Below are 10687 nucleotides of genomic sequence, written 5' to 3'. Positions count from 1 at the left end.
GATATTCACTTACATCTTGATTCAAGCATACATTGTGCACTTTACATGATTTCATGAGAATTTTGAATGAATTATATGACAAATTAGATGATGCATGACTCATGACTTGGACTAGAACTTTGTTGCTTGATTTCAGGACAAAGGAAGCAAAGAAGAACCACGTTAGCAGTCACATTAGTCCCACTAACGTGACCTCTAACGTGGAATGGGTGCTAACTTGCAAAGTTAATGAGAAAGGTAATCGCCAATAACGCCCTCGAAGCCATCATAAGCCCACGTTAAGAGTCACGTTAACTAAGTTAACGTGAACTCTAACGTGGAAGAAGACAACAAGGCCAACGTTTGTTACACTCTCCTTTGTCACTAACGTTGGACCAAGCTCATAATTGGCCACGTTAGTTGCCACGTTAACTTAGTTAATGTGGACTCTAATGTTAAGAAGAAAAAGAGAAGCCAACGTTAGTGACATTCACCTTTGTCACTAACGTTGGCCAAGCCTCCATAAGCCACGTTAACTTAGTTAACGTGGAAGCTAACGTGGAGAGAGCAATTGATAGCCAACATTAGTGACACTTACCTTTGTCACTAACGTTGGGGTGAACCACCATGAGCAACGTTAACTTAGTTAACGTGGAAGCTAACGTGGATAAAGAGATGATGAGCCAACGTTAGTGACACTCACCTTTGTCACTAACGTTGGGGATGGCTAGCATTACTACGTTAGAAGCCATGTTAACCTAGTTAACGTGGACTCTAACGTGGGAAAGGGGCACATTGGAACGTTAGTGACAAAGGTAAGTGTTACTAACGTTCTCGAAGAATTGGCACTGCTACGTTAGAAGCCACGTTAACCTAGTTAACGTGGACTCTAACGAAGGGACAAGGGGGGACTCTCCACGTTATTGGGAAAGGTAAGTCCCAATAATGTGTTTGAAGAAACAAGAGGCAACGTTAGTGGTCACATTAGTGCCACTAACGTTGAAGTGAACGTGATCATATTTGGGTTAGGAACGTTAGTGAAAAAGGTGATTGTCACTAACGTTCTCGAACCCACACTTTCACTTAACGTTGACACCACTAACGTCCTGAGTCAAAGTCCCTGCCTACTTTACCTTTTCTCTCTGCAAGCAAAGCTAAGCCCAATGAAAAGGATAATTGCTTCAAACTCAAGATTCAGAGGCCCATACCTAAGACTTGAAGAGCCAACTAGAAGATGAGAAGAGCAGTATATATAGGAGTAGTTTTGAATGAGTTGGAAACTTTAGGGAGCCTTTGGCATAGAACTACTCTCTGTATTTTACTTTCTCTGCACTTCTAGTTTTACTTTCATCATGTATTCTCCATCTTGGTTTTCATTTTCCAGAGCTATGAACAACTAAACCCCTTTCATTGGGTTAGGGAGCTCTGTTGTAATTTGATGGATCAATATTATTTTTCATTCTCCTTCTTCTATCTTTTCTCTTGATTTTACTAGAAAGCTTTCGATCTTCATCCAATTGGGTAGTTATCTTGGAAAAGAAGCTATTCATACTTGGATCTCTTCTGAACCTTGAAAGAGGAATGAAGAGATCATGCTAGAAATGCTTTCTCATGCTGGACCAAATTGGGTTTGGATGGATATGTGACTATAATCCTACCAACACTTGATTTAGGAAATGCATGTGGTATAATCAGTGACCATACTTCATCTCTTCTCATGAGCAATTGACCAAGGAATTGGCTATTGATCAAGATTTGAGAGATTGAATTACCAAGAAATTGGAATTCAATCACTTAAGATTGCCAAGGAGATCAATGAATGCATTGATTGAGGAAGAGATGAAAATGAACTTGATCCGGAGAATGCAACATCTCCTGAGCCCAATGAACTCCCCATTTCTGATCTTACCCATTCTCTTTAATTTCTGCCATTTACTTTTATGAGCAATTACCCCATTCCCGTTTAAGATTCTGCAATTTACTTTCTGCCATTTACATTCAGCTCTTTATTTCTAGCATTTACTGTTTCTGCTATTTACTCTCCCGCCATTTAATTTTCTGCAAATCTCAAATCAAATTCTGGTTCGCTCAACTAGAACATTCCTCTAATTAAAGTTGCTTGATCAATCAATCTCTGTGGGATTCGACCTCACTCTATTGTGAGTTTTTACTTGACGACAAATTCGTTTGCCGAAGAAAATTTGTTGAGAGACAAGTTTTGTGCGTATCAAGTTTATGGCACCGTTGTCGGGGATTGATTTTGAATCAACAATGATTAAATTGGAGGATAACTAGATTGAGCATTTTTCTTTTGTTTGATTTAAATTTCTGTTGAGTTAATTCGCTTTCAGTATTAGTTAATTTCTTCCCTTCCCCCTACTTTTGCGTTTACTTTTTTTTAGTTATTTACAATTCAGTTCACTAACTGTTTGATATATTGCATCACTCACACTAACAGTAATTCTAACAGAATACTTTCTGGATCTGTTTCCTTGCTTGTACTTTGTTGATTGTATGACAGGGAGGAGAAGCGGGGCTTCAACTTCCTTTGATTCTGAACCTGAGAGGACCTTCCTTAGATTAAGGAGGGAAACAAGAGGAAAAAGAGTAGTGGGTGCTGAGGAAGAGGAAGAGTACTTTGAACTAGACATGGAGGAGAATATAGAGAACATTCATGAAGAAGAGGCTCACAACCATGGCAGAGAAGGTCTAGCAAATCATGCTGGGCAAGAGAGAAGAGTTCTAGGCTCCTACATCAACCCAAACCCAGGAAACTGTGGGAGTAGCATTCAAAAGCCAACCATACATGCCAACAACTTTGAACTAAAACCACAACTCATCACCCTTGTTCAGAACAACTGTTCATTCGGAGGAGCGTCCAAGAAGACCCCAATCAACATCTAACCACCTTCCTGAGGATATGCGATACTATGAAGTCTAATGGTGTTCATCCTGACACCTATAGACTACTTTTGTTCCCTTTCTCACTTAAGGATAAGGCATCTAAATGGCTGGAATCCTTCCCTAAGGAGAGTTTGACAACCTGGGAAGATGTGGTGAACAAATTTTTAGCTAGATTCTATCCTCCTCAAAGAATTAACAGGCTGAGAGCTGAGGTTCAAACTTTCAGGCAGCAGGATGGTGAGACTCTATATGAAGCATGGGAGAGGTTTAAGGACCTAACAAGGAGGTGTCCACCAAATATGTTCAATGAATGGGTGCAGCTACACATTTTCTATGAAGGCCTTTCTTATGAATCAAAGAAAGCAGTAGACCACTCATCCGGGGGATCTCTGAACAAGAAGAAGACCATTGAGGAGGCCATAGATGTCATTGAAACTGTAGCAGAGAATGACTACTTCTATGCCTCCGAAAGAGGGAACACTAGAGGAGTGATGGAGCTAAACAATGTAGATGCTCTGCTGGCACAATACAAGCTCATTACCAAGCAATTAGCTGACCTCACCAAGAAGATGGAGAGGAACCAAGTAGTTGCAATCACCACCTCATCAACAACCCAAGAGGGAGTGAATGCAGAGGCAGAGAGTGAACAGGAGCAAGCCAACTACATTGAGAATTCACCTAGACAAAATCATGACCCATACTCCAAGACCTACAACCCTGGTTGGAGGAATCACCCAAACTTTGGGTGGGGGAATCAACAAGATCAAAGCCAAGATCAGAGACGTCACAACCCCAACAACAATGCAGCTCACCAACAATTCACACAGAGAACATATCAACACCACCATAACAACACCTCTCCACATCCATATCAAAACCAAAATAACACTCCTCATCCTTCTACCTCCAATCCCAACCTACCATCATCTGATGACAGACTCTCAAGGATTGAGAACCTGCTTGAAGGCATATGCAAAGAGATTCAAGACAACAAGGTGTTCAAGGAGGAAGTACGAGCAAATTTTAAGAACCAGGGAGACACCATCAAGAGGTTGGAATCTCAAGTGGGGTATCTCTCTGAGCAGATTCCCAAACCTACAGATGAATTTCCAAGTGACACAGAGACAAATCCGAGAGGTGAAACAAAGAAAGTAAGATGGGAAGATTGCAAGATGGTCACTATAAGTGGTAAGGAGACTGAGGACAAGCCAAACAAGCCGTCAGAACAACCTGGAGATACCTCAGCAGAGAAGAAGGAAAAAGATCACCAAGAACCAAAAATCTCACAACAGGAGCTGCTGAGATTCTACGCACCCTTTCCCCAACTACTCAATGGTGCTGTGGAGAAGAGAATATACTCAAAATTTCTTGACTTGTTTGCATCTCTGCATGTAAACATACCATTCATCAAGACCATCCAACAAATGCCTGCATACATCAAGTATATGAAGGAACTGCTTCCCAGGAAAAGCTCACTCAAGGGAGGCCAAACTATAGTGATGAACAAGGAGTGCAGCGCCCTCATTCAACCAGAGTTGCCTACAAAAAGAAAGGACCCAGGGAGTTTCTACATCCCTTGTGCCATCGGAGAAACCATGTTTGATAAGGGACTCTGCGATTTGGGAGCAAGCATCAACTTAATGCCCTTATCCCTTATGAAGAGGCTGCAAATCAATGAGATAATGCCCACGGATGTAGTCATCAGGCTGGCTGATAAAACTCAAAAGCAAGCAATAGGAGTGGTGGAAAATGTGTTGGTAAAGGTTGGGAAATACTTCCTCTCAACAGACTTTGTCATATTGGACATGGAAGAGAGTCACACTCACCCAATCATATTGGGAAGACCATTCCTAGCTACAGCCAGAGCACTCATAGATGTAGAGTGAGGGGAGCTAATCTTGAGGATCCATGATGAACAACTCAGCTTTAATGTCTTCAAACTCTCACAAGAAACAGATCAAGAGAACAAGGAACCAAGGAAGAATCACAGTGATATACTGAAGGAAGAAACAAGCACTGAAGCACAACCAGCACATCTGGGAACTCCCTTGATTGATGAACAAGGCAAACAGCAATTGCCATAGCTCAAAGAAAATCAGGAGGAACCCAAACCACCAGAATCATATGAGACCAGTAACCACATTTCCTTAGAGGAGGAGGTCACAAAGAGTAATACAACATCACAAGGAACGAAGAAGAAGGTACCAAGGAGGTGGAAGAACAAAAAGATCCCTACCAAGGATTTCTCTCCAGGGGATAAAGTGATCTCAGCTTACTTCCCAGATATCCCCCCTAATCTCCCCACTGTACCATCTCAGTTACCTAAGGTCTTCACTATCAACAGAGTTCTCTCCTTGGAACATGTAGAGATCATTGATACAACCACTGGATATAGGTCTACTGCCAGAGGAGAAGACTTGAAGCATTATCAACCTCCCTGATGAAGGAGAACCGTCAAGCTAGTGACGCTAAAGAAGCGCTCCATGGGAGGAAATCCATGTTTTATATGCTTTTAGAAAATAGTGAATAAGTCAATATTCATGAATTCCAACCCAAACTTGACAAATACTTGGTGAAATCCTTATTAGGCAGTATATAGTGAAGAATAGGTTTGGTGTTCAAAGCATGCCGAGAGAGCATGAATGCAAACCAGAGCATGCTAATCTTGGAGCCTTGAACAAAACTTTTTCATCACAGTGTTACAAACTAAGTTTGGTGTCACCCAAGGTGCCACCAATGTGCATATAAGGATACACAGTTAGTTAGTTAGTTGGTGTTCATGAATAAACAATCTAGTTCGTTTTCTTTATTATTCTAGCCATAAAGTTTAATTTCTCAATGATATTAATTTTCCTTATTTTTATAGGAAAAGGGAAAGGAGCATTGAAGGGAATTGATTGGACAATTAAACGAGGAAGGTTCGGACACAACAAGAGGAGTGGCAGAAACAACAAATGGAGCAGCAACAGGAACACTACTCCCAACTCACTCAAGCCATCCACCAAGTTACTGAGAGGCAAGAACGTCAAGATAAGCACTTGCAAGAACTCAACCAGCGGCAAATAGCTCAGATGAAAGCATTCAATGAGTTCAATGTACTTAATAAAGGACGGCAACTACATAGGGAGGAGTTCAACGTAAACACTCAAGCCAAGTTGAACTACATGTCTAGTCATATGCATCATCTACACTATGCTATCCCCACATATGATGAGGTCCAAAAAGATTTTGTAGAACAAGAAGAAAGGAAGGTGAAACAGCAGAAGGAAACACTAAAGAAGAAGATGGAAGATGGTGGTTTCTGGAAGAAGTTGATTGGAAAAAGCAAAGGGAGTGGGAGTACAAGCACTCAAGAGGGACACAAAAAGGACAAACAAGGAGGGGAGCATGGGCATCCACATGAGTAAAAGGTGGTGGAGTTCCTTCTTTGGTCCATTTTTTTCTATGCTTTAAATAAGGAAGATCTTGTATGAAATAGAACATGCTTCCATGTTAGTTTGAACCTTTTTCAATTCTGTCTTTTAAACTTTTTGTTGATTAGAGCTGTGTTTTCTAGTCTGAATGTCATTACTGCATCATTTCCTTACTTAATTATATACTTGTCCTTTTGAATCAAATGAAAAGAGAATGAGTGTTTTATAAAAGACCAGAGTGGAGTTCATACTATGGAGTAAGTTCCTGAGTTTGTGGTGTGGTCATAAGTTAGCTAAGTTGGTTCAACCACAAGGTAGGAAGACAACTATCTGTCATGAATCATATGCTTGAACACACCCCATGAGACTAACTGAATAACAAGATCCTAATAAGAAAAAGGGAAAGAACAATCAAAGTTGAAGAATAAAAGAAAAATAGCAAGAAAAGAGGCTAGGCACCAAGGGTTTGAGTCTTGAGGGATGTGTCTGTGGTGTTCCTGTACCAAGGATCTGCTTGGATTACTAAGCTCTCAGGGGTGCTTTATCACCTGGTAACTTGGGTTAACTAACCCAGGATTATCAACTGAAAGTCCACTATCAAGAGCAATCTTTGCTACAGAACATTTAGTAACCCAAAGAGGTGCTGGACACCAAGACCTCAAGGAAAGAAAATAAACAAACCATGTGCCTGTGGTGTGTATGTATGGGGGAGAGACTTGAGGAAGTAAGTCCTTAGGGGTGCTTCAGCACCTAGCACCTTGAACCAACTGGTTCGGGAGTGTTGGCTGAAAGTTTATTCTAAAGAGTTGCCCCCTTACAAAGCACTTAGCCTAAGAACACAAATAAGCCCTGAATTGACAACAAAAGGATCAATGAATAAAAGTCTCATGGGATGCAATCAAGTGAGTATTCTAGAACATGATAATGGTCTGAAAGCTAGTGAAGGAATGAACCTAAGTTGCTATGCATGAAACCACCATAAAACCAGGAACATGACTTCGACAAGAATGACTCATTTCTCTTGGCATTCCATTCATCATTCTCTTGTTCCAGTACTTGCTTAGGGACAAGCAAGCTTTAAGTATGGTGTTGTGATACCAGGGCATTTTGGCCAGTTTCACTGACCTTTTCTTTATTGTTTTTAAGGTAGTTTCATGCATTTTCTTAGAAAATAAGCTAGTTTTGGGTAGATATTCACTTACATCTTGATTCAAGCATACATTGTGCACTTTACATGATTTCATGAGAATTTTGCATGAATTATATGACAAATTGGATGATGCATGACTCATGACTTGGACTAGAACTTTGATGCACTTTGTTGCTTGATTTCAGGAAAAAGGAAGCAAAGAAGAACCACGTTAGCAGTCACGTTAGTCCCACTAACGTGACCTCTAACATGGAATGGGTGCTAACTTGCAAAGTTAATGAGAAAGGTAATCGCCAATAACGCCCTCGAAGCCATCATAAGCCCACGTTAAGAGTCACGTTAACTAAGTTAACGTGAACTCTAACGTGGAAGAAGATAACAAGGCCAACGTTAGTGACACTCTCCTTTGTCACTAACGTTGGACCAAGCTCATAATTGGCCACGTTAGTTGCCACGTTAACTCAGTTAATGTGGACTCTAACGTTAAGAAGCAAAAGAGAAGCCAACGTTAGTGACATTCACCTTTGTCACTAACGTTGGCCAAGCCTCCATAAGCCACGTTAACTCCCACGTTAACTTAGTTAACGTGGAAGCTAACGTGGAGAGAGCAATTGATAGCCAACGTTAGTGACACTTACCTTCATCACTAACGTTGGGGTGAACCACCATGAGCAACGTTAACTCCCACGTTAACTTAGTTAACGTGGAAGCTAACGTGGATAAAGAGATGATGAGCCAACGTTAGTGACACTCACCTTTGTCACTAACGTTGGGGATGGCTAGCATTACTATGTTAGAAGCCATGTTAACCTAGTTAACGTGGACTCTAATGTGGGAAAGGGGCATATTGGAACGTTAGTGACAAAGGTAAGTGTCACTAACGTTCTCGAAGAATTGGCACTGCTACGTTAGAAGCCACGTTAACCTAGTTAACGTGGACTCTAACGAAGGGACAAGGGGGGACTCTCCACGTTATTGGGAAAGGTAAGTCCCAATAACGTGTGCGAAGGACCAAGAGGCAATGTTAGTGGTCACGTTAGTGCCACTAACGTTGAAGTCAACGTGATCATATTTGGGTTAGGAACGTTAGTGAAAAAGGTGATTGTCACTAACGTTCTCGAACCCACACTTTTACTTAACGTTGACACCACTAACGTCCTTAGTCAAAGTCTCTGCCTACTTTACCTTTTCTCTCTGCAAGCAAACCTAAGCCCAATGAAAAGGATAACTGCTTCAAACTCAAGATTCAGAGGCCCATACCCAAGACTTGAAGAGCCAACTAGAAGATGAGAAGAGCATTATATATAGGAGTAGCATTGAATGAGTTGGAAACTTTAGGGAGCCTTTGGCATAGAACTACTCTCTGTATTTTACTTTCGCTGCACTTCTAGTTTTACTTTCATCAAGTATTCTCAATCGTGGTTTTCATTTTCCAGAGCTATGAACAACTAAACCCCTTTCATTGGGTTAGGGAGCTCTGTTGTAATTTGATGGATCAATATTATTTTTCATTCTCCTTCTTCTATCTTTTCTCTTGATTTTACTAGAAAGCTTTCGATCTTCATCCAATTGGGTAGTTATCTTGGAAAAGAAGCTATTCATACTTGGATCTCTTCTGAACTTTGAAAGAGGAATGAAGAGATCATGCTAGAAATGCTTTCTTATGCTGGACCAAATTGGGTTTGGATGGATATGTGACTATAATCCTACCAACACTTGATTTGGGAAATGCATGTGGTATAATCAGTGACCATACTTTATCTCTTCTCATGAGCAATTGACCAAGGAATTGGCTATTGATCAAGATTTGAGAGATTGAATTACCAAGAAATTGGAATTCGATCACTTAAGATTGCCAAGGAGATCAATAAATGTATTGATTGAGGACGAGATGAAAATGAACTTGATCCGGAGAATGCAACATCTCCTGAGCCCAATGAACTCCCCATTTCTGATCTTACCCATTCTCTTTAATTTCTACCATTTACTTTTATGAGCAATTACCCCATTCCCGTTTAAGATTCTGCAATTTACTTTCCGCCATTTACATTCAGCTCTTTATTTCTAGCATTTACTGTTTCTGCTATTTACTCTTCCGCCATTTAATTTTCTGCAAATCTCAAATCAAATTCTGGTTCGCTCAACTAGAACATTCCTCTAATTAAAGTTGCTTGATCAATCAATCTCTGTGGGATTCGACCTCACTCTATTGTGAGTTTTTACTTGACGACAAATTCGGTACACTTGCCGAAGAAAATTTGTTGAGAGACAAGTTTTGTGCGTATCAAGAAGAAAAAGACCACAAGTGGAGGAAGAGCAAGCTCCTGGTGCTATAGACATGAGCCAATTGCAAAGAGCTCTTGAGGAAATATCTCAACAAAACACGAGAGCACAAGAGCAGTATTTAAGGCAGCAAGAGCTATATTTGCAACAACAGGAGTAGTACATGAATGATAGAGAAGGAAGAGAGAACTGGCAGCGCCAAATGGAGGAGCGACAAGAGAACTGGCAGCAACAAATGATGGCTCAACAACAAGAATTCCAAACAAAGGTTCTTGAGGGGCAAAGGGAACAATCAACAAATTTTCAAGAGTCATATGACAGATTGTTCCTGAGTTAAGCCAAGTATGGGGAGTACACTTACAATCTATATCAGTGGAAGAACATATATCATACCATTGGAGAGAGCAAGCATTATGATAGAATAGAGTATGTGGTGCACGAAATTACAATCACACTTTTGCAATTCCGCACAACTAACCAGCAAGTGCACTGGGTAGTCCAAGTAATACCTTACGTGAGTAAGGGTCGATCCCACGGAGATTGTCGGCTTTAAGCAAGCTATGGTCATCCTTGTAAATCTCAGTCAGGCGAGTTCAAATAGTTTTGAGGTTTTGATAATTGAAATATAATTAAAACAGAAAATAAGATAGAAATAGTTATGTAATTCATTAGTAGGATTTCAGATAAGCGTATGGAGATGCTTGTTGCTTCTGAACCTCTGCTTTCCTATGGCCTTTATCCAATCATGCGTACTTCCTTCCATGGCAAGCTGTATGTTGGGGGATCACCGTTGTCAATGGCTACCGTTCGTCCTCTTAGTGAAAATGGTCTGGCTACGGGTTACGTAGGGCTAATCATCTGTCGGTTCTTACTCATGTTGGAATAGGATCCATTGATCCTTTTGCGTCTGTCATTACGCCCAACACTCGCGAGTTTGAAGCTCGTCACAGTCATCCCA

At 40.8% G+C, this 10687-nt stretch overlaps 1 non-coding gene across 1 annotated transcript; it reads right to left on the bottom strand.

Moving 5' to 3' along the window:
• Positions 1–3080: 3080 nt before the first annotated feature.
• On the bottom strand, positions 3081–3187 carry LOC112738671 (small nucleolar RNA R71). Its single transcript, XR_003169617.1, has one exon. It is a non-coding gene; the product is annotated as a small nucleolar RNA R71 (small nucleolar RNA).
• Positions 3188–10687: the final 7500 nt, after the last annotated feature.

Source organism: Arachis hypogaea, chromosome 13, assembly GCF_003086295.3.
Source record: "Arachis hypogaea cultivar Tifrunner chromosome 13, arahy.Tifrunner.gnm2.J5K5, whole genome shotgun sequence".
NCBI lineage: Eukaryota > Viridiplantae > Streptophyta > Magnoliopsida > Fabales > Fabaceae > Arachis > Arachis hypogaea.
The sequence above is the reverse complement of the archived record's forward strand: the minus strand, read 5'-3'. Positions and strand labels throughout refer to the sequence as shown.